Genomic DNA, 25,549 nt, shown 5'->3' with positions numbered 1-25,549 from the left:
CAACCGCCTGCCAACAAAAGTACTTCCCGACAAGACGCCTTATGAAACGTGGTTTGGCAAAAAGCCCAACCTTGAACATCTAAAAGTTTTTGGTTGTGTTGCTTTTGCTAAACTTGTAGGTGGTCACTTGAAGAAGCTTGATGATCGAAGTAAGAAGATGGTGTATTTAGGTGTGGAAGATGGAACTAAAGGCAACCGTTTGTTTGATCCGCAAGACCGAAAGTTGCGAGTTAGTTGCGATGTTGTTTTCGACGAAAAAGAAGAATGGAATTGGTACAAAAACAAAGAAGAAGAGATGGCGACTCCTAAGACCTTTACCATAATTGAACCACAACCCCAAATACACCTCGAAACACCTCAAAATGATCCCGAAATCAATCCGGAACAACCAAACAGCCCAGGAATCGATGCTATCCAAGTTGGACAACCATATGCTGAATTTGACGAGCCTGAACCAGCTCCACATACTCCTGTCTCAGCCCCGTTTTCTTCAACCTCTCCCCATATGGAAAGCCCTTCTAGTGAGATTGGGCCAAGGGGATTGCGTCCGTTAACCGATATTTATTCTGAAATCGAAAATGTGTTCCTTGAACCCGGAGAATTGTTGATGATTGCAGCGGATCAACCCTTGAATTTTAAAGAGGCGGTAACCTCTAAGGCATGGCAGGAGGCTATGCAAACAGAGTTGGATGCAATCGAGAAGAACAAGACATGGCAACTTACCGATTTGCCATCCGGACACAAAGCAATCGGTTTGAAATGGGTGTTTAAAGTGAGGAAAGACAACTTGGGAAAAGTGGTGAAGCATAAAGCTCGACTTGTAGCAAAAGGATTTGTACAAAAGGAAGGAGTCGACTTTGATGAAGTTTTTGCACCGGTAGCATGACTTGACACCGTAAGGCTCATTCTTGCCTTAGCAGCTCAACATGGGTGGGTTGTCCACCATCTCGATGTCAAATCGGCTTTTCTCAATGGAGATCTCAAAGAGGAGGTTTATGTCACCCAACCAGAAGGATATGTTGATAAAGCAAACAGTCACAAGGTGTTCAAGCTTTATAAAGCTCTTTATGGTCTACGACAAGCTCCTCGAGCTTGGAACATTCGTTTGGATAAAAGCTTAAAAATGCTTGGTTTTACAAAAAGTTCACAAGACCCAGCTGTTTACAAAAGGAACTCAAAAGACAAAATTCTTATTGTTGGTGTCTATGTTGATGACTTGATCATTACCGGGTCGAACACTAATGATGTTGTCGAATTCAAAGAACAAATGAAGAAAGAATTCGAAATGAGTGACTTGGGATTACTTTCTTACTACCTTGGAATCGAAGTTTCGCAAAAGAAGTGGGGAATATCTTTACGACAAACGGCTTATGTAAAGAAGATTTTAGAGCAATTTGGGTTGCTGGATTGCAATCCGACAACGTCACCAATGGAACCTAAGTTGAAGGTTAAGAAGGATGAAGATGGTGAAAAAGTTGATCCAACTAAATATAGGCGAGTGGTAGGTTGTTTGAGGTACTTGACTCACACTTGACCAGACCTGTCATTTTCGGTTGGAATTGCAAGTCGTTTCATGGAGGAACCACCCACTTTGCATTTCCAAGTTGTGAAACACATCTTGCGATACGTAAAAGGAACCGTTGATTATGGAATCAACTATGGAAGAGGTCGTGAAATTGAAGATTTGGTTGGTTTTACCGATAGTGATCTTGGAGGTGACCCTGTTGATAGCAAGAGCACAAGTGAAATGATTTTCTATCTGGGAAGGAATGCGATAACTTGGCAATCCCAAAAGCAAAAGACTGTTGCTTTGTCCACGTGTGAAGCCGAGTTCATGGCAGCTACAACAGCAGCATGTCAAGCCATTTGGCTTGCTAATCTCGTGAAGGAGCTCACGAGACATCATATTATGCCTATCACCTTATATGTCGATAACAAGTCAGCAATCGCATTGATGAAAAATCCTGTGTTTCATGGTCGAAGCAAACACATTGACATTCGTTATCACTTCATACGAGAATGTGTTGAACGTGGGCAAATTATAGTGGAATATGTCAACTCGAAGGATCAACGGGCGGACATCTTTACAAAGGCTTTAGCATACGTGAAACATAGTGAAATGCGAAACATGATCGGCGTGACAAATCTCTAGCCAGGTTCGGTTTAAGGGGGAGAATGTGAGTGTAAACCAGACTTGGTGTGAACCTGACATCAGTAGCTGCGCCTCTATCTATGTTGACAATAAGAACTCAAATGACAACTTCGTATGTTCACATAATGAACACAATAAATGGTAGCAGTAGTAATTGTAGGCTTGTTTAAGTATAAATAGAGGCTCTAACCTCAGTTGTAAGACACCACAAACAGAGAGTGTAGTGTGTAATACTTAGAGTGAGTATTAGAGGGTTGTTTCTTTTTCTTGTAATATTGAGCGTGTAAGCTCTTCTCTTTTGTTCTAGTTCTGAATAAAAGTGTGTTTCAACCCCAACAGCAACAACGCCACCAGTACCACCAGCAACAACTTGACTACCGACCTAAACACTACTTCCAGTTACCCGGCTTCTCTTACGACCAACACCAGTACCCCCAGCACTGCCGTCAAAAAAGGTACACTGCACCCCAGTATTCTATTTTCATTCTTGCTAATTTCTCCATGAACTGATGTCATCTTTTCTTAAGTAAATATATAGATAGGGCTGAGTACCTCCCGCTATATAGAGCTATTAAGAGGAACGACTGGGAAAAAGCCCAAGAAATTTTCAACCAGGACACGGATGCATTGACCGCTAAACTCAATAAGTATGGCTATACCGTACTTCATATTGCAATAAATAATGCGGAAAATATTCAGTTTGTTGAGAACCTGTTGAAGGAGATAAGACCGGAGTCACTTCCAACACTAGTGACTAATAATCAGAAATTCAACCCACTACACCGAGCTGCAGTTGTTGACAACACCAAGGCTGCAAGGATGTTGGTGGAGAAAAATCCACGTTTGTTATTTATATTGAGCGGGGAAGACTTGTTACCTATCCACATAGCGATTCTGAATTCTCACAGAACAACTTTCTTATATTTGTTTGATGTATGCAAACAACATATTGAGCTCTCTCAACAAGATGGATCTCATAGTCCATTTGAGGGCGTAAATGGTGCTTTGATTCTCAATAGTGCAATTTCTTCCGGGTTTTTGGGTGAGTTCTTTAATTCGTATTACATACTTGACTTTTATTAATTGACATTTACAAGAAAATCAAAAGATCAATTATAGTGGGCATGTTTCTTGAAATTTAGTAGATGACAAGAAACATCCTACTTTTGAATATACAATTAATCATCCAACAAACTTAAAGTATCCACATACACTGATACACATCCTTTCTATATCTATTTTCTTTGTAATTCTCTTTGCAGATGTTTCATATGAACTGATCATGAAGTACCCTGATATGGCTAGAACAAAGAGCAAGACTATGTTTCCATTGACGTGTATTGCGAACAAGTCGGACTCATATTATAGTGGAATGCGATATAACTTCTACCAAAGATTTGTTTATTCTTGTAAATTTCTTCACTTGATCTAAATTCGTTTTATTAGTCTAGATGTGTCGTAAGGATCATAATCCTGGCATGATTAATTAGTGATATGTTTATCTATTATCCGCTGAAATGAATTATGATCTGATCAAAACCATGATAGCATGATAATTTGTACTTTGTGGATCATGATAACTCATGCAATGTTTTCATGATGTAATTGGTTATGTTGTTTATCATCATCTAATTACTACTCCTTTATTTTAAAGATGTGCCAACAAAGGACAACCGCTTACACGATGCAAATAAGATCCAAGATATTGAGAACCAAGACACTTATAATGCCAAGTGCAGAAAGAGCTACTTCTCTGGTTTGTGGTCTGAAACTCTAATCAATTTAATCAAATAGATGAGTTAAAAAATGTTTTTTATTTTTTTTTATTATTTTATTTTTTTTAATTTTTTTCTGCATATGGTCTCTTTTCACGAACAATATGTTCTCATTCTTTGCTTAATGGTGTCGATTACATTCTAAGATGACATTGACATGTCAATATATCCAAAAAAGTTTAAAGATCTATCACTACTTCAAAACAACCTTTTGACACAAGAGAACATTGATCGTTGAAATTAAAAAGTAATTTTAGGTTTTTAACTTTAGCTAGCGAAGGGATTAGTGATTGACCATTTATTTTTATAGAAAATGTTAATTTAGAGACGGATTTTATATATTACAGTTATAAAATAGATTGATTTTTATTAATAATAATGATGGTTAACTATCATAGAGATACAAAAGTGGCTTAAACTAAACCCTAATGACCTTGGGCTTAAACCCTAATCACTAACATTCCCCGCGATTTGCTTTGTAGAAGACGATTAAATTGGAAAAAAAAACATAAGCAAAAGAACAAAACATAAAAAATAGATGAAGACAATGGCAACGGCGGTGGCAGAGCTCTGATGAAGAAGAGAGAAGAAACGGAGGCATGGGCGGAGCTACATGGTATCCCAGGATGGCGAGAGCAACGCTTCCAACTTTACCACCAAGTGCAAAATTTAATGTAAATTCGTCACAAATCCATTATAAATCTGTCATGAATCCATTGAAAATTCTCTAAACTAATTCTTAATAAGTGTAAATTTAATGTAGACATGTCAATGTAACCCTTTCACCGATGGATTTTGTGACGAAAATTGTCGTCGAAAATGATCTTTTTTAGTAGTGCAACCTTTAAAAAAAATTGTGCAACCACTCGTATTTTTCGTGTGTCCGTTACTGAGCGGAGGCCAGAGGTGGTTCCGTTGTAGAAGAAGTGAGAGTCGGTGGCAACGGCGAAGCTCATGGAGCCGACGGTAGGGGAGTTCTGAGAAAGGAAACGAAAAAGACAGATGGCTCTAGTTGCGGTGGACGGAGCCAATTCAAGAGAGATCGACGACTGAACTGTTGATAGAGGGAGAGGGAGACGATTGCAGATTGATGGAGAAGGTGCCATCAGAAGGAGTCACCGACAACAACGAAAGATGTTGACTCGGAAAAGAGATCTGAAGAAGAAGTCGTCTGAGTAGACAAAAGTAAACGAGACAGTAGAAGAAGCCGATGAAGGAGGTATGGTTTGGTGTCGCTGCTGTATTATTATTTAGGAAGAGAGAGAAGTAAGGGAAACATATTTAAACATAAGGGAAAATGACACATATAGTCTACAAATTGTTTAAGGTTGACCCTTTTAGTCACATAAGTTTTTTCGTGGCTTTATGAGGGAACCAAGTTGTGGGCAACCTGTCCTTTTAGTCCCCTTTACTTGTTTTAGCCGGTTTAGGGGACGCATAGACAAAACTTGGGTCCCACCCATCTCTCTCTCTCTCTCTCACACACACATACACACACACACACACACACTCTCTCTCTCTCTCTCTCTCTGTGTCTCTCTCTCTCTCTCTCTCGTGTTCCTCCTGAACACCAGAAAAAACCCAACAACAAGCAAAGTTGTTGCCTTCTTCAGTCCATCCTCTTGTCTTCCTTCTATTTTGATGGCAGACTGATCCAATCACCACCAAACCACCGCCATGGCCAGTTGAAGCAAGCCTCCGACCCCAAACAGGACCGTCGACACTGTTCACCGGAGAAGAAGAACCAACGAGAATCACCATTTTCCCTCCTGTCTTCATCTCTTTTCGACCTTCAAGAAGCTTCCAATCGTTTTTCCTTACTCCTCCATCAATCTTAGGTAACCCCTTTTCTTTTCTGTTCAGAACTCATTCAAAAATCTCCAAGAACAGTCAACACCTGCCATGGTGGCCGGTGACATGAAAAGTTCCGACGGGATTGTCCCGGTGATGGGTTCGGTCCTAAACAAATATATATAGTTCCTTATCCGTTGTTTTTCTATTTTGGAGGTGTTTAGGTCGAAAATTAAGAAGAATAGTTCCATAGGTCTCCTCCGACGAGCTCCTCATGGTCATTACTCTCTTATTGTCGTCACCTGTTAAAGCCAAGAACAACAGGAGTGATGGGTGTTGAATATCACCGGTGATGATGGGTACCACCCACCACAGCAACGACGATGAGTGGTGGTAGCACCGCAGCTCCGCTGCTTCCGCCTTCCCAATCCCGCGGTGATCGAATAGGAAAGAAGGTGCATATATCAGGGTTGTTTGGGGTGGGGTTGCGTTGGTTCTATGACGGACGATGGTGGTTTCCAGTGAGGAAGAAGGTGATGGCAATGGTGGAGCAAGATTGATTTAAGTTGAGAAAATAAGAGGAGGGTAAGGAAGGGATATAGAAGTTAGAGAGAGTGGTGTTGAGGTCAAGAGAGAAATGTTAGAGAGAGAGAGAGATGTTGTGAGACCTTTTAATTTTTTAATTTATTAAAATATAAAAATAAATGAGCTGACATAAGGGGTAACCGGGTTACCCCTTCGTTTTCTCAAAATGGACATATTGGACCCGACAGAACCAAATTTGTTCCCTTAAAAAGCCACTTAAAAAGTTAAGTGAATAAAAGAGTAAACTCTAGAAACTTCATAGGGCGTATGTGTCATTTTCCCTAAACATAATGAATGCACCTCCAATAACTATAAGAGAAGGTTGCCGGAGGTGGAAGGCCGTGACTGCGGTTTGTTGTTAGCAGTAGGGTTTTAACCGAATGCTCTGATTCAATGTTGTAAAATAGATTGCTTTTCATTAATAATGAGAGTTAACCGTCATATAAATAGAGATACAAAAGTGACTTAAATTAAATCCTAAAAATCTTGGGTGTGAACCCTAATCACCAACAAATTTCATTGATAATCCAAATGTAATATTGTAAAAATTTGTGACATACCACGGACAAAAATCCTTCGCGATTCGTAAAAAGTAATTTATTTACCAAACAATATTTTTTGTGGGATATATGTCGCTAATCCGTGGTTTTGTGTCTAAGAGCAGCGGAATATTTCTGTTGCCAAGTTCCTGTGAAAATCTCTTTTGTGGTAATATTATATTAATCAATATAAATATAAATAAAAATTAAATTACCTCCTATTTTTTATTCCTACAATTATTCCTACCCACTAAAATTATGACAAATCATCATTCAATTTAGTTTTATTTGATATATTAGTTAAAAAAATATGGAAAGATGACACCTGTCATAATTTTATCATTTGTAGGCATAAAAAGTAAGAAGAAATTTAATTTCTCAAATATAAATTAATATGATTTGAGCATTAGCAAATTTGAAATATTATGCTTGTTGAGGGTTGTACTCGTACCCTCATAGCCTTTTAATTTATCTTCGTAGTATAATTGTGTTATATGATTTACCCATGTCCATTTAACTAGATTATAACCCGCGTTAAACGCGAGGGAGCGTATAAAAAAACATAGAATTGTAAACATATATTACATCATAGGAAGCATGACAATTAAAAGTACATTACCATAGCTATTTTAAATTCATTATCATACATTACAATAGCTATTTTAACCTCATAACAACTAAAAGAATAAATAAAAAAACTAATAAATCATAGAGTACTATAAAATATTTAAATAGTTCATTACGAAAAAAACAACTATGTTCGAATGCAAATTAAAATATATATAATCACTAATATCTACTTGGCATAGTCACCTTATCAAAATCAGAACGGATTGAAAAAACTTGTTGAGAAGGATGTGTCGGAACCACATACTCAATCGTATTTCCTTTAAAGAAATATAGGGTACTGTTTCTATAATCCCACCATTCATGTGCACCTTCATTGTAGTTACTAACATCTACTTTAACCCACCGATTTTGAATGAAAACCCAAATAGCCCACAAATGATCTCCACTTACAGAGAAATATCCCAATTTTCCGTGAAACTTGATCAGTCTAGATGCATACGGTCTGAAGTCATTAATAATAGAAGGTGTAAATATGAGTATATGTTCTTCTGAATAAATATCAAATCGCAATATGGTATCATTAGATAATAAGAAGTAAACGACACCGCCACTTGTAACTGCTTCATCAGAAACAGGATAAACAGATGATGGTAACTGGATATTTTGAAACTCCCTCCATTGCCATGTAGCAGATGGATAAATTTCGTTATTACCATCCTAAAAAAAGAACGTTTATAAAAATAGATATACAAAATAATAAAGTTGTTTTATGTAAATGAAGTTAATATATATAACCTCATGAAACTGATGAACCAACTCTTGTGCGCTTTTTTATAAGCTTCTTTGCGTCAGAATCATATAAAGTAAGTGAGACCGAACCGGTAATATCTTCAACTATAATGGTGATTTTAAAACTGAAAGCATTGATGTAAACAGATTTAGTAATATAAATTTATATAATTTAACAAAACAATATAATAATATTTATAAAATAAGTTTCAAAACCTGGGAACAACAGAAATGACTTTGTTCATGCAGTTTGAAGTGTTACAATAAAAAACTTCTTTATCTTGAAAGATAAAAAAGTGTAAAAAAAAGTATTAAAAATAGAAAAAAATAATACTGTTAATTAAAATTTAATAAAATAGAAATAAAATTTAAAGATAAAGTATCAACAAATTTAATAACATAGAAATAAAAGAGAAGAACTGAAATCGATAAACATCCATATTTTTCTGTCAGGAAATATTCAGTAAAGTCCAACCTATTATTTCATTATATACAAAAAAAACATTTTATTATTATTAATTTTGTTAAAAAAAACCAACCTATTTTGTTTTATCGTTTAAAAGAAACAAAGTTACAGGTATCCAAACAATGTGACCGGCTGATTATATGACCTGACACAATTAATAATATGAAGAAACCGACATATTTAATTGATTATTAAAACTAATAAAGCTATATAATAGATTTCATTACATAGAATAAATTCCATTGAAGGGATCAGGAACCAAAATCACAAGATTTTGAATAATTGTAAATTTATCCGATTGATAAAAAAAGAAAGGAATAATAAGAGATTTCATTAAATAGACTAAAGTTTATTATTAAAAATAATAAAGTTGATTATTAAAATTATATGAATAGAAGTAAAAAAGCATAACAGAAATCGATTTAAAATTTTTTTAATAGAAATAACATAAGAATTTAACAATCTAAAAAATAAAGTGTGTAAAAACAGTACCTCCTGGTCAATTAAAATCATGTCTAGGCTTGCGACCATATTAGGATTGTTTATATAGGTCGGCTTCCAAAACATGACGACTTTAACACGTATGTTCCAAGACTCTTTGGATGCATTGATTTCAGCAACCTTATCAAAGACGACCTGATCTGCATTGTTAGCTGTCATGGAATACTATTATCTGCAATGAAAGGAGATAATTAGTTAGAGAGAAATTGTTTGTGAATGAAAAATCGTAGAGACTATATTTATAGGGAAAATATAAATTTGGTAAATGTTGATATGACATAGAGATTTTGGAATGTAATATCATTTCCATACTTAAAATATGTCTTATGTATGGTATGATATCGAAAATAATTTCAATATAACATGAAGATATAATTACAAAAATAGATAAAATCATACCTAATTTAAGATAATAATTACCATATAAAAAACTGTAAATTTAAAAAATTTTAGAATAAGAAAAAAAATATAATAAATATACAATATTTAAAAAAATATGAAATATAATTACAATAATAGAAGGTAAGTACAAACCTTTATGTGGACATGATTCTGCTACTTCAATTGTACGTTTTCATCAATCTTTGTATATTAGAAAACAGTTTACTATGTTCCAATTAAAATTTGTCACTTGGACTCCAAACAAAAGAATTGATATAAATTTCAAATATGACAAGAAAATATTGGTTGATGATGTTTGAGTTCAAAGTAATTAAACGTAAGTGTTGATATTTTAATGAACAATAATTGTATGTGAGCTAGAAAGTCAAATTCTGACTTTTGTAATGGATGTTAAGTTGTTAATTTTGAAGGATAATTTAGGAAATAGGACTCAGATTTATAAACTTTTATTTTCATTTGAAAATTGCGACTTTAATTTAACATAAAGAAAAAACAAAACAAAAGGTTTCGACATATTTTATAACACAACAAAATTTGGATATGCTAACTCAAAGCAATATTTGTAAATACATTATTTTCATGCAATTTAGCCCACTTTAAGTATTAAGATTATAAGATTCTCTTATAGATATCATCCGACTTTTGCTGCTCCAAAGTTTCTGATTCATTCTGTAAAAAAGAAACTGCTGTCATGATGAAGTAATGAACACTTCATAAAAAAAGTAACCATATGATTATATGAACAATATCTTAATACTTAATACCATTTTGATCTGCTCATGCTCAGTGATAATATTTTTGACTTTCTTGTTGGCATTCTCTAGCAAGTTTGTAAGATCTAATCAAGAAGCAAAGTTAGCATATGTCAAAGTAGATATTGTCTGAAGCAGTTCAGATGAAAAATAAAGGACGGATGATTCAAGCATATAATCATTAGTACATGAGACACTTTAGAAATTAAATGCATGACTACTATTGATCAGCTCCTTGAAATACCTGCACTTATATTCTCAAATGCAGGATTACTATTGATCGGTTCTCCTCTTGTCTGACTCATCGTACACCTGTAGTAAAGGAAGAAAAATAATTAAAAAAATAATAATAATAACAAAAAAAGGGAACACAGAACCTTCCCATTCTATCATCTGATCCAAGAAAATTCATATCAATCCTCTTTCTAGCCATTCCAAAGAGAAACATTCCATTACCTGTAATTTGTAATTTTGAATTAAAAATGAATGTAAAAAAGAAAATTCTAGAACGTCAACGAAAAAGTCAATATCACTTACAATATCAACAAAGAAAGGTCGATCTGGATCAGCATAAATTGTGTGCCAAATTTTCACCTATAAGGGTATCCCTGCAGTCAATAAAAGGTGATCAACAAATTAAAAAAGTTGACTAACTTTTTTTTCTTATTTTTAAAAAAAGGATTTTTTAAAAAAGGAAGAAAAAAACAATCAGAGAAGGAGTAAACTAAGTACTAACCTGTGTATATGTGATTCTCCATCGTTTCAGAACAAACTCAACACCTTCTTTCAGTGTTGCTCTTCTTTCTTCTTTATTGTTCCAAATCTCAGCCAATGGATATCTGCCACTTCGATTGTACTCATTGAGCTCTTTTAGGGCTTTCACAACCGCATTGGATCCCTGAGATGACCTTCCCATAAAGATATAAACTTGGTTGTATCCTCTTCACTTAAACAACATCGTTTAGCAGCATCCATCAAAGGGTTTGCATCAAGCTCACTAATTCTTGTCACGCTAATTATAGAACAATATCCACGAACATGATTATCTTCAAAACCCTGTTTGTTGTAAGAGGGGTAAAAAGGTAATTAGAAGATAAATATAGCAGCATCCATATGATTATATGAAACCTTCACTGTATTCTCTACTCTGGGGCAATACGGACATTTATACACCTTTTCTGAAACCTTCATTTTGACATTTATACACCTTTTCAAGTGAACCCATATTTAGCTCAACTGTATCAAATCCCAGCTGCTTACATTCCTGTTATGGTATACAATACAATTTATTAGGGTAGAATTGGAAGTCAAGAAATTCATGAAATGTGATTTGACATTTTGTGAGTTGTGACAATAGCTAATTACCTGTATATACTCTTCTTCAAGAAGATGAACCTTTTTGAAGCAGATATTCGGCCCAATCACCTGTACTAACATATATATCATGTTCATGGGCTAATTTTGTTGATTCTTTAATGAAAACTCAGGAATATCTTATTACTTCATGAGACACTTTAGAAATTAAATAATAAATACCTCTGTTAAAGTTGTCAATGATGATTTCATTCTGTTGAATAACAAAAGCCATATCAGAATCAGTCCAGCTTATAAGTTCTTGACTTCTTTTGCTCGTTTCTTGTAAGAGAGTTTCCAAGCCCAATTGAGGATCTCTGGTTCTTTTAAAGGTTGATTCAGAAGGCAACCAACCACAGACGCCTCCAAGGGCAGAATCGGAGAACGGTCTTTACAGCGAAGCCATCTGATGTAGAACACATAGGATCGAAAATCGTTGATGGTCGACGCGGTGCCCCTCAGGGCTTCCTGGAGTTACGCATAGGATCGATTCCATATCAGCAGAAGTAGAACACATAGGATCGATTCCATGTATATATGAAATCAATGGGGTTACGCATATCGGCAGAAGGAAGGGGTTAGGATTCATATCTATTGAGTTTCATGGGGATGTCGATAGCTCTTGGCTGATTGTATTGATTGTGTGGAGAGAAAACCTAAGAATGAAATTAGGAATGAATCGTAAGAAGGAAGTTTTATTCGGGAGGCGCGTGTATTTTTTTTGGGTTAGGATGATATCCTAAGGTGGAGACTAAAGGAGGGAAATGCAATCAAGGGCCCTTGTTTCTTCATTGTAGAATTTAAGGTTCTCTTATAATAATATTTAGAGATTCTGATGAAACTTTAAACTATTTGGAAGCATATCCGTAATGGATCCAATTAATCTTATAATAGATCCCACATTAACATGGTCCAGCTTGATTTCTTTGGGATATTTTTTTTTCTTTGCCATAATTGTCTTTGATTTGTTTCGATACATTTATATAATTATATTTACATATGATTTCTTGTGTAGTCATCCAGAGGATTTACGTCACAATTTGGAAAGTCTCCCTACTACGTGGTAAGGCATGCTTCTTTGATTTTCACTTAATTAAATGTATGGTTTCATCTAAGGAGATTTTCTATATATAACGCTCAATAGGTTTTCTAAGGAGATTTTCTATATATAACACTCAATAGGTTATCCATCCCATGGAAGTTGCCATATTTTTTTTTACGTAAAGATACATCATTTTATTTATAGGAATATTAAAGCTGTTAGATATATTGTTTTATTACAAGCTATTATTGTTATTTCGATCCACAAGATTCATCAATATATGTTTACAAGAATATTTCAGTAGAATCTTTAGCGTATCATACATTTATAAATGAGTATAAACTAACTAGGATGTACAAATTTAGCATTTATACTTCAAAATTTGCAGATTATGCTTCCTATTCTTAAATCTTAAGAGGTGCATTATAAATCTAGTTTAGACAATGTCTTCCCTTGTTTAGATAAGGGTGGAGGAAGTCTTCAAGAGATGACAAAATGAGGTGTGGTACCGAAGGTACCACCAAGACCATGAATCATTGGCATGCTAGATGAAGGTTGGGTGGCTTCACCATCTCTTTAAAACCAGTCGTCTCTTTCTCTCTTAACTTGTACCATATGATTCATTACTTGTACCATTGGGAGTTAGGAGAGATTCATTACTTGTACCATATGATTTATTACTTGTGCCATTGGGAGATATGAATTATATATGTTGTGGGTTGGAAGTGATAGAAGTGAGACGAGATAGAAAAGCTGATGTAGCGTCTAGACGACATGTCGGTTAGAAAAGGCAATCCAGAAATACTAGGACAATATACCCAAGGGTATTTTAGGAATCTTACTTTTTATCAAGTTCTAATGTTTATTTAGGATTCTGTTAAGATTTGTATAAATAGGGATAATATTTAGGTTAAATTTATTCAGATTTCCAGAAGTCAAACCTTAGTAAACAAGTAATTCAAGTTTTCTTTATTCTGCTTATTACTACTCTGTATCCCTATTCTTTTTTCTTCACTTATACCTTGGACATCAAGGTAATATAAGGTAGTCATCTTACATTTGATATCGGAGCGAATCTGGTGCTGCAATGGCAAACAAGGAAGGCTCAGTTACGTTACAATACCATATGTTGTCAAAGACTAATTACGCAGCATTGTCAATCAATATGAAAATCTATTTACAAGCCTAAGAAGTATGGGAAGCCATCAAACTGAAGAACCCTCAGAACCCCATTGGTATGAAAAGATATAAGATGGCAATGGCCGCCATCTGTGAAGCTATACCTGAAGAGGACTTGTTGACGAAAGTGGAGAAACAATGAACAAAAGAAGCTTGGGAGACACTCAGAAGTATGTACTTGGGAGCAGATCGAGTCAACAGTCTAGACAACCAAGTTTCAAACTCTAAAAGCCGAATTTGAGATGTTGATCATGAGAGAATTAGAATCGTGAGATGACTTTGCTGCAAAGGTTCGGAAAATCTTAAGCAATATATATACTCTTGGCCAAACGATAGAAGAGGATTACATAGTACATAAAATAATGCGTGTTGTACCTTTAAATTTTGTTCAATTGGTTTCTATCATTAAACAATATGGCGATCGCGATACCATGACCTTTGAAGAAGTGGTAGGAAGATTGAAGGCCCATGACATTCGAATCAAGGTTCATCAAGAACCTGATAAGGAAGAGTTATTACTGACACATAATGAATGGAAAAAACGAGCCACGAAACAGAACAAAGAAGATTCGAAATCAAAACAACAAAACAGTAATAGTAATCACAGTGGAGGAGGTCGAGGTCGTGGAAGAAATAATTACAACAATTCTAACAGAAGAAGAGGCGAAGATAACCAACAAAAAAGAGGTAATAATAACTCGTTTCAACCTCGTGACAAGACCAAGGTTCAATGTTATAACCTGAGGAATTTGGGCATTACACCATTGAATGTAAAAACCCTCTTCGTGAAAGAAATCATGAAGCCAATCTGACACATGATCACAGAGATCATGAACCGACACTATTATTTGCAGCTCTCCATAAATAAAAGATAAACAAAGAAGTTTACTTAAATGAAGTGAAGGTAAATCCTAAGCTAAAAACTAATGAGCAAGCTACTTTTAAAACAAAAGAGTGGTATCTCGATAATGGAGCGAGTAACCACATTACTAGCGATATAGGCAAGTTTCAAAAACTTGATTTAACAACCAATGCTTGGTAAAATTTGGCTTCGGTTCTAAAGTTTGAACAGAAGGAAGGAGTTTGATCTTTTTCAAGTGCATAAATGGGGAAACTCGCTTGTTAAAGAAGGTATATTATATACCAAGGATGTGCATTAATATCAAAAGCTTAGGTCAGTTAGCTCAACATGGAGACCGAATTATAATGCATGGATCTTATTTATGGATCCATGATGCGTAAGAAAAATATTAATAAAGGTTTAACAGTCAAGTAATCGGTTGTACAAAACCACCCATGAAGAAGATACGTCAGCGTGTTTACTTGGGGAACGAGGTGAATCATCTTACCTTTGGCACAATCGAATCGACCATGTAAAATTCAATGCGCTATAACACATGGAAGATACAAAGATAGTGGAAGGTTTTCCTAAGATTGAAGTTCATACTCGCTTGTGTGAAGCATGCATGGTAGCTAAGAAAACTCAAAAGTCCAACCAAAGCAAACCGTGTTTATAGCTAAAGAAAGGTTAGAGCTTATGCATGGAGACCTATATGGTCCGATCAAACCACAAACGCCAGTGGGAAATAGGTACTTCATGTTACTTGTAGATGATCACACACGAGTTATATGGATATTCTTGCTAAACAATAAAGATGAAGCCTTAAGTGTCTTTAAGATATTTACAACTCGATTTGAAACGAAGACGAAGACTGGTTTCAAGGTAAAGACTCTACGTGTAACAACCTGGATTTCTATACATCTAATCTATGGGAAATATCACAGTTTTTCTAACAATGCGGAATTATAAACAAATTAAAACATTTTACTTCCAAGGACAAATCACGAGTTTACAATAAAAATATTACAGGGATAAAAGAACAACAAGGAATTACAACTAAATATCTAGTGTATGTACTTGTGCGTCTGTTTTCTCTTCTGGTACAACGACTACTATAAGATGCACCTGCAAAACGTAAAACATATGCAATATTAGACACAACGTGTTTCGTGAGTTATTCTCCTGTCTCTCCTTAACTTTCTTCCCTTCTCTTTCACATACTCTACCATCTGGTCTCTTTCTTTCATAGCATACACTTCTATCATCATTTTCTTTCAACTATCTCTTTCCCTTCTTTATTATTTCTTTCTACTTTTTTCTCTTAGCCTCTTTACAGGCTGTTACCATACTTTTTTTGGCCTCTTGACAAGCTCTTCTCATACTCTGCATATACTCTAAATCTGTCTCTATCTCTGTCTCTTCTCTTCTCTACTCTTATGCCTCAACATATTTCTCATATAGACCAAGCAGTCTCATCTCATACTCTAATCGAAAGGGAACAACATCCCACTTTCATTATTGGGCCCAGTCACCCAATCTTTTTCCTCTATCTTATGATCCCACGTGGATCCTTAATCCTTATTCTTAATCATTAATCCCTCACGGATTCCTTACACTTAATCCATCACAGATTACATCTAAGTTCTTACAAAGAACTCTCTTATCTTATTCCTCTCAAGGAACCTTTGTCTATCTTTTCTAAACATACTCGGTCTAGATTCTCGCAAGAATCATCTATCTACATTCCCAAAGGGAATCATTTATATCTTTCCCCGTAGGGAGATAATCTCATTCCCGAAGAAATCATACTCTTTTTCCCCGTAGGAACCTCTACCCTATTCCTGAAGTAATCAAACTCTTGTCCCCATAAGAACCTCTACTTTATTCTCAAAGGAATATCTATCTCTTATTCCTGAAGGAACCATACCTTTGTTCCCGAAGGAACCGTATTCTTGTTCTCGTAGGAACCATACGTGGGAACCATACCCTTGTTCCCGAACGAACAATACTCTTGTTCCCTAAGGAACATATTCTTGTTCCCATAGGAACCTTAATCTTATTCTCGTAGGAATCTCTATCTCTTGTTCCCAAAGGAACCTTTATATTTTGTCCCCAAAGGAATGTCTATCTCTTTATATATATCTTTGCTTTGTGACTCATAACATAATACTTGTCCCAAGGACAATTTATCTCTATGTCTCATCAAGAGACCTTCTAATTTTCATCATCTAGTACTTAAATCATTAAGTACTAAATCTTTATCTATGTATAGTACCATATAGGATTCTACACAAAAGTAATGATAGTTAGACATACTTACATACTCTTATGATTATATTTCATATAATCATCTTTTATCTCTATCTACTATCTCTTAGGTAACCACATACACCATTCTCATAATATATTTATACATAGGATTATATTACAAATAATCCTATTCTTACATTATCTCTCTTATAGGTATTACTGAAAAGACCCATATCTTTTCCTTATACTTCTATACATACTTTGGTTATATATAAATGCTCATATACATGTCTTACATTATCTCTCTTATGAGTTCCCCAAATACAACATAGAAAACATATCATAGTCATATCATGCATACATATCAGAGAAAAATATGCACGAGTCTATTTCACCCCTTGATGTAACACCCATAAAAATCATGCCAAATTTAAACTTTTAAAAATATTTCAAAACCATTGATCATTACAAAACTCGTTTTCAAAATGTATAATATCAGAGCATCCCAGAAACATAAACATAAATATGAGGAGCTGTACGATCACGCCTTTGCCTTGTCGCGATCCCCTGATGTACCTGAAACAATAAACTGAAACTGTAAGCCCGAGGCTTAGCGAGTTCCCCCAAAATACCGATACACTGCATAATACACATATACAAATAACAACATGTACTGGGTTCATAGCTTTGCAGACTAGATTACCCCAGGGCCCACAGTGTGAGTCTGGATTGCCTTCTGGGCCTACAGCACACATCTGGATTGCCATCGAGCCCACAGTACGAGTCTCCCTCAGCTCGTATCTAGAATGCTCCCGAGCCCACAGTACGAGTCTGACATGCCCCACCTGGCCCTCAGCTCGTATCTGGAATGCTCCCGGGTTTGTTGGTTACCGCACGGAGCAGTATCACCTCAAACCATCCCACATAATATGTCGACATATAACACAACTAATGCGCATACAGATAATCACATAATAACACAGGTAGTCTTACAGATCTACCTAGCTGGCATAACAACTAGCATGCAACACTAACTGGGCGTAGGACCCATAAAGTCACAAACATTATCACTTTGGACGTCCAGAAAGCTCTTAATACTTGGTCTTAATCCATTAAGACCTTCCTACTCCATGCATGGGACATCTTAAGCCATTGGGACCTCATTTTTATCACTCAAAACCCCTGCAAGAGTCTAGAAGGACAGTTCATTTCGTCCAAATCACATCATGCACCATCTTGGGAGTTTTGGGACAAGATATGGTTCTTTAAAGCAAAAATGGCAAGATCTATGAGATGCATGTATACATTTTGAAGCTTTTTACCTTCTGGAGCTTCTAGGGCACAAACCAACTTCAGATCTACAAGCTTGATCTTCTTCTCCAACTCCTTGATGCAACACCTTCAACTTAAAACACTCAAGAAACACTCAATAAGCTCACACACTCAAGGAAATGGCTAGGGTTTGGGGAAAATGACTCTATGTAGTGGAGGCTGAGGTAAGGGAGGGTTATGTGCCCATAATGTTGCTTATATAGCCCCCAAACCCTAAATATTAGGGTTTCATCCTGATATGATTACGCCCAGCGTACACAAGTGTACGCCCAACGTACTAAGGCGGACCTTAGTACGCTTAGCATACTCTTATGTACGCTCAGCGTACTCCCTCTTGATCCAATGTTGCAACCTTGGCCCTTGTACTTAGCTTGGCTCTACACTTCCAACCCCAAGGACTACAAATGACAAAGTAATGATAGAAGAGGGTTCGGAAATTCATGCAAAATCTCGGGATGTTACACCTAAGTCCCTTTCGACTCCTTTAGTCCCTTTCAAATCCTTCGGTATCTTTCAACCGGTACGGTTCTATTTCACCCCCTACAACTAAGCATACATTCATACCAACAAGAGTCACAAAGACAACAAGCTCATACATTGATATCGGTAAGTGTCACAAAGATCACTACTATCTTACTACATCATCCAGTAGGCCGACATTAGTGCCTTCGACCCACAAGTACAATGAGGATACTCACCTCTCAGTCTGAAAAAATAGTTGAACATGACACTGCTCCGAATATCAGCTCTAGAAGTCACCTATACATCGAATAGTAACCAAATCTCAACTACAACACAAAATAGCCAAAATACCCCTATGTCAACTTGATTAAAAATCTAGTGAAAGTTAAAAGTAAAAAAGGCATCTAAGTTGACTCAGCTGAGTACGCCCATCGTACTCAGCTTGTATGCTTAGCGTGCTTAAGATCCAGAATCGGGGGTCCCATCGCGTACGCACGACACATGTCCATATACGCCCAGCGTACGCTGACTAAATACGTTCCTTCATTTTCAGGGCTTATTCCATTAAGTCCCTTTGACCAAAAGCAAATCTAGACCCAAAATAACATCTTAAGTCATAAACTTTCCATCTTGATGACTTTGCATGGCTAGGACGTGCTCAATACTAAAAACCCTAACTTCATAACTCATTAAGACATTATAACCCATGCATGGAAGAAAACTAATAATGAAGATTGCATTTGTATGACCTTAGACACTCCAAAACGTCTGGAAGGACAAACCATTTGGGGTCTACATCATGCCATACTCAAGAACATCATTGATTGGGGACAAAGCACAAAATACCATCATACACGCTAGACCTAACCAAATAAGCATAAATGTATAAACTTTATACCTTCTATAGATGTAGGAGGGTGCAAAACTTCTAGATCCAAGGTTGCTCCAAGCTTTTCGACTTTTCTTCTCCTTTCTCTATGAACACCAAAACACATAATAATGGCTCAAGGATGCTTAAAAATGGATTAGGGTCAGCTAGGGTCAAATATGGAGATGGATGCTAAAGAATGAAGAGGTTTCAAAGAGTTAAGGATGCTTAAATACGATCCAAACCCAAAACATTAGGGTTTGACCCCTGACCACATACGCCCATCATACGCAACCAATGCCCAGCGTACGTATGCAACCTCTAATTATCATTAAAATGTCATACAGGACAAAATTTGCAAACAATTCTCATATCAAGGGTCAAAATGTAAAATACTTGGAAATCGAGATGTTACAGTTCTCCCAGACTTGAATCATACTTTATCCTCGAAGTACGGCTCCACAAACAGCTTTGGGTAGTGCTCTCTCATCTCCAGCTCAGGCTCCCACGTCCACTCTAAACCCTTCCAGTGCTGCCACTGCACCTTAACTAGACCTACCACCTTGTTTTGCAAGGTCTTCATCTTCTGTCTAGAATCGCAACCGGTCTCTCTATGTAATTCAGGCGCTCATCCACCTGAATATCCTCCAAAGGAACCACTACGGAATCATCAACCAAACACTTTCGCAGTTGAGAGACGTGGAAAGTGCTGTGAATCCGCCTGAGCTCCTCTGGCAACTCCAAGCGATAAGAAACCTTACCCACCCAGGCAATAACCCTGAAAGGTCCGATATAGTTGGGGCCCATCTTGCCCTACTTCCTAAACTGGATGATACCATTCCAAGGTGACACCTTTAGGAGTACCATATCCTGAACCTGAAATTCCAATCTGACCGTCATTTATCCGTGTAACTCTTCTGAAGGCTCTACACAATCCGCAATCTCTTGTGCACCTGCTGAATCAAATCGGTAGTCCGGAGCACCACCTCTGTGCTACCCATGACTCGCTGACTGACCTCGCCCCAACATATCGGGGTCCGACACTTCCTACTGTAAAGCATCCCAAAAAGAGGTCGATTAATACTGGCTTGGTAGTTTTGTTGTAGGAAAACACAGCCAAAGGAAGATACTTATCCTAGCTACCATCGAAATCCAGCACATATACCCGAAACATGGGCTCCAAGGTCTGGATTGTCCACTCGCTCTGATCATCAGTCTGCAGATGAAAAGCTGTACTGAAGAGTAACTGAATACCCAACTCCTCATGGAACCTCTTCCAAAACCTGGAAGTGAACTGGACATCTCGATCTGAAACCACTGATTCCGGAACCCCATGTCATGCCACTACCTCTCAGATATAAATGTCTGCCAACTTCTCTGCAAAGATGCTCTCCTAAATAAGAATAAAATGAACGATCTTGGTCAATCGGTCTATGATGACCCAAATCGAATCCACTCCTCGCGCTGTCCGCGACAACTTCATGATGAATTCTGTCGTGATCTCCTCCTATTTCCAAACGGGAATACCCAAAGACTCCATTTTTCCGTGAGGTTGCTAGTGCTCGGCCTTGACTTTCTTACAAGTCAAGCATCTTTCCTCGTACCAAGCCACATCCTGCTTCATGCAGGGGCACCAATAGTCGGGTCGGAGGCCTCCGTACATTTTTGTTGCACCCTAATGAATAGAAAATATTGAATTGTGTGCCTCTTCCATCAAAAAATGCCGTACACCCCCGCAGTATGGAACCCAGACTCTCCGATGAAGAGAAAATAATCCCCGACTGTCATAATCAAAAGAAGCTACCTGACCCATTATGAGCTCACTCTTCTGGTAGTCCTCCTTCATATCCTCAACCCAAGCCTCTGAAATATGCTCTAAGAGTGGGGTAATTAATGGCATCCTCAGACAAACATCTCTGATCGGTGCGCTAGCCGACTAGCGGCTAAGAGCATCGACCACCACGTTGTTCTTCCCCGGGTGATAAAGAATCTCACAATCATAATCCTTCACCACATCAAGCCACATGCGCTGCCTCATGTTCAGATTTAGCTGATCCATCAGATACCTCAAACTCTTGTGGTCCGTGTAAGTGATATAACGAACCTCATATAAGTACTGTCGCCAAATCCTGAGGGAAAAAACCACTGCCCCCAGCTCCAAATCAAGAGTGGGATAATTCGCCTCATGAGGCTTCAGCTGCCTCAAAGCATAAGCTATCACATGGCCCATATGTATCAATACTGCACCCAATCCCGAAATCGGCGCATCACAATACACCATGAAATCATCAACACCCTCTTACAGGGTCAAGATCGAAGCCTTGCATAACTTCTGCCTCAAAGTCTAAAACGATGCCTGCTGCTTAGGCCCCTAACGGAAAGTAGCAGAGTTCTTCCTCAACCTAGTCAATGAAACTGCGATCCTAGAGAAATTCTCGATAAACCTCCGATAATACCCATCTAAACCAACGAACCCCATACAAGTAGTGTCGCCAAATCTTGAGGGCAAAAACCACTGTCTCCAGCTTAAGGTCATGAGTGGGATAATTCGCCTCATGAGGCTTCAGCTGCTACGAAGCATAAGCTATCATACGACCCCTCTGTATCAGTACTTCACACAATCCCAAAACAGACGCATCACAATACACCATGAAATCATCCACACCCTCTGATAGGGTGAAGATCGAAGCCTCACATAACTTCTGCCTCAAATTCTCAAACGCCACCTACTGCTCAGGCCCCTAACAGAAAGTAGCAGACTTCTTTAGCAACCTAGTCAGCGGAACTGCTATCCTAGATAAATTCTTGATAAACCTCCGGTAATACCAAGCTAAACCAAGGAAACTCTGAATCTCGGATGTAGACCTCAGAACTTCCCATTGCATCACGACCTCAATCTTGGTTGGATCGACAAATATACCCTTCTGGTTGACAAGGTTCCCAAGAAATTGCACCTTGCGTAACTAGAACTCGCACTTGAAGAACTTGACATACAACCTCTCCCTCCTTAAAGCCTCCAAAACCTCTTGTAGATGATCTTCACGCTGCTCTATGGTCTTATAATAGACCAAGATGTCATCAAAAAACACAACGACTGACCGATCCAGCATCGGTCTGCATACTTGGTTCATGAGATCCATGAACGTTGTTAGTGCATTAGTGAGCCCAAAAGACATCACCATGAACTCGTAATGACCATAACGAGTCCTAAAGACCGTCTTATGAACATCCTAATCTCGAACCTTCATCTGATGATAACTTAAATGCAAATCAATCTTGGAGAACCAAGATGCACCTTGAAGCTTGTCGAAAAAATCGTCAATCCTTGGAAGTGGATAACGGTTCTTCACCGTCATCTTGTTCAGCTGTCGAAAAATGAGAAATTTTCCTATTTTTAGATATTTTTTTCGACACAAAGATGAACTTTAAAATAAAGGTTGAAAAATGGATCCTAATTGTCCTAAAATACTTGTTGATCCTATTGAGCTTTAGTATATATATATATATATATATATATATATATATATATATATATATATATATACACACACGCGCGCATATAAGGTACCCAAATCTAACATAATACGTCCCTTTGTATCATATTTGCATTATAATCGTCGATGATTCTTAAATTTGAACCCGTAACTTGATTAACTTCCAAGATTTTTGTATTTTCACTATTATCTTTCCCCTACATAATTTTCCTTTGCCACTGTAGTGTATGTAGCCCACCAGGTTTTCGATAGAAAGACTGGATAATGGAAGAAGATAATTGTGAAAATCCAAAAATCTATGAACTAAAACAAGTCACGGGTTGAAATTTAAAAACCTTGGACGATTACAATGACAATATGATACAAAACGATGTAGTATGCTGGAGTTGGGTTCCTAAGGTTTTATATGGTTGTAAGGTATATACATCTTTCATATATATATATATATATATATATATATATATATATATATATATATATATATATTGTTAAAGCATTAACTTATCTTTATAACAGTACTTTGTTACAAAGTCTTCTTGTGTACTTTGTTACTAAATATATTGGTTCTTTGAGATCCCCTTGAATATTGTAAAAAAACTCAATTTAATGTAGGATTAGGTTTTCCTCCCGAACTTCTAGGATTTTTATTTAAATTAATATGTTTCTCAATTTGTCAAATCAAAAGTCGCAATATTTGCCTCGAACACCTGAATTCTGATAGTATCTGCACATACCATTAGTGTTGATGAGTGGAGAATGAAGTTGACATTCTTATGTTATCTTTGTCCCATAGAGTATGTATGTCTTTGTATATATCTTAATATCTTTATCTTAAGCAATTAAGCAAGAATATCATAGTTTGAATTATACATGAGTCATGTATTCTTGTATCTTGGTCTTTTACTTTAATTCGTATCATGATCCTTAGAGTAGTTTATTTTGTAGACAAACTCAGACCATGTAACTTGAACCTTCGGACTCAGCAAACATTATTACATAGACACTTTTAAAACTATATGATAGTCACTTGTGTTAACTTTATATTTACTATGTGAGAACTGGATTTTGTTACAATGTTGATTTAATGGATGGTTTTTACTTTTTATCAAATTAACTGTAGTGCCGCACATTAAGAACCTCCATGAGGATAAAGTAAAACATCATGAAGCTCTTGTGGTACTGAAGTGTATATGTGAAGAAGTTGGTAAAATAAATATAGAGAGTGATATTTATAGTCAATGTACCGGTGCAGTTAAATGTGCAGTGGTTAATGATACTCCAGAAGTTATAGAAGAGATCGTTAATTCTTTTCCAGATGCAATTTGGACCATCATCGATGGTTATAACCTTACTCAATTTGCAATAAAAAACCGGTGTGAAAAGGTTTACAATTATCTCGTATGCTACATGTCTAATGACAAATACATGCATCAACAAGGTAGAGATAGAGATATAAGAAATCTATTACATTTAGCTGGACAATTGGCACCAATACACAAACTCAATTTGGTTTCTGGTGCGGCTCTGCAAATGCAAAGAGAGTTACAGTGGTTTGAGGTGAGCTTGTTTTCTATATAAAAATAGATTTTTTACTTTATATTTACTGGATTGAATATTAATAAAATTACAGGAAGTGGGGAATTATGTGAAACCAAAGTAGAAGGATGGAAAATGCAAAAAAGGAGAGACACCAATCATAACATTCAGAAGAGAACACAAACAATTAAGAAAAGAAGGTGAAGAGTGGATGAAAAAGACAGCTGATTCATACACAATCATAGCTGCACTTATCATTACCATAGTTTTTGCAGCGGCCATTACTATACCTGGTGGAAATGATGAAGACACTGGGAAAGCAATATATGCATCAAAATTAAGCTTCATAGTGTTTGCAGTCTCAGATGATATATCATTGTTTTCATCAACCACGTCCTTGTTGTTATTCCTTTCTATTCTCACGACACAATATAGAGAGGAGGATTTTCTCTACAAATTGCCAACAAGATTAATAATTGGCCTTGCAATGTTATTCTTGTCGGTAACCTCACTCATGGTAGCCTTTAGTGCAACATTATATATTATGTTGGGACATGGAAATGCATGGATCCTAATACCGATAGGAACTTTAACATGTCTACCAATTGCTTCCTTTGTGACATTACAACTACCATTGCTTGCTGATTTGATATCTTCAACATATGGTCATGGAATATTTTCTAAAAAAAGTGTTTATGTGATGAAATGATTATTAAACATTTTTTTTGGTAACTTGATGGCATATGCAATGTACTTTTCTTAAACAACTATATATGAAATGTATGTTATGATAAAGCTGATGATTATTCTTTGCTTAATATAATAGGTTGTTTTTAGTGGATTAGGTGTCTAAGTCCATAACTATAATTG

General features: G+C 36.5%; 1 pseudogene; it reads left to right on the top strand.

Moving 5' to 3' along the window:
- Positions 1–1,573: 1,573 nt before the first annotated feature.
- LOC145140540 (uncharacterized) lies at positions 1,574–25,388 on the top strand (annotated as a pseudogene).
- Positions 25,389–25,549: the final 161 nt, after the last annotated feature.

This window comes from Lactuca virosa, chromosome 9 (genome assembly GCF_052849685.1).
Source record: "Lactuca virosa cultivar CGN04683 chromosome 9, Lactuca_virosa_CGN04683_v6, whole genome shotgun sequence".
In the NCBI taxonomy this organism is placed as follows: Eukaryota; Viridiplantae; Streptophyta; class Magnoliopsida; order Asterales; family Asteraceae; genus Lactuca; species Lactuca virosa.
Note: the sequence above shows the minus strand (reverse complement) of the source record. Positions and strands in the feature narration are given on the sequence as shown.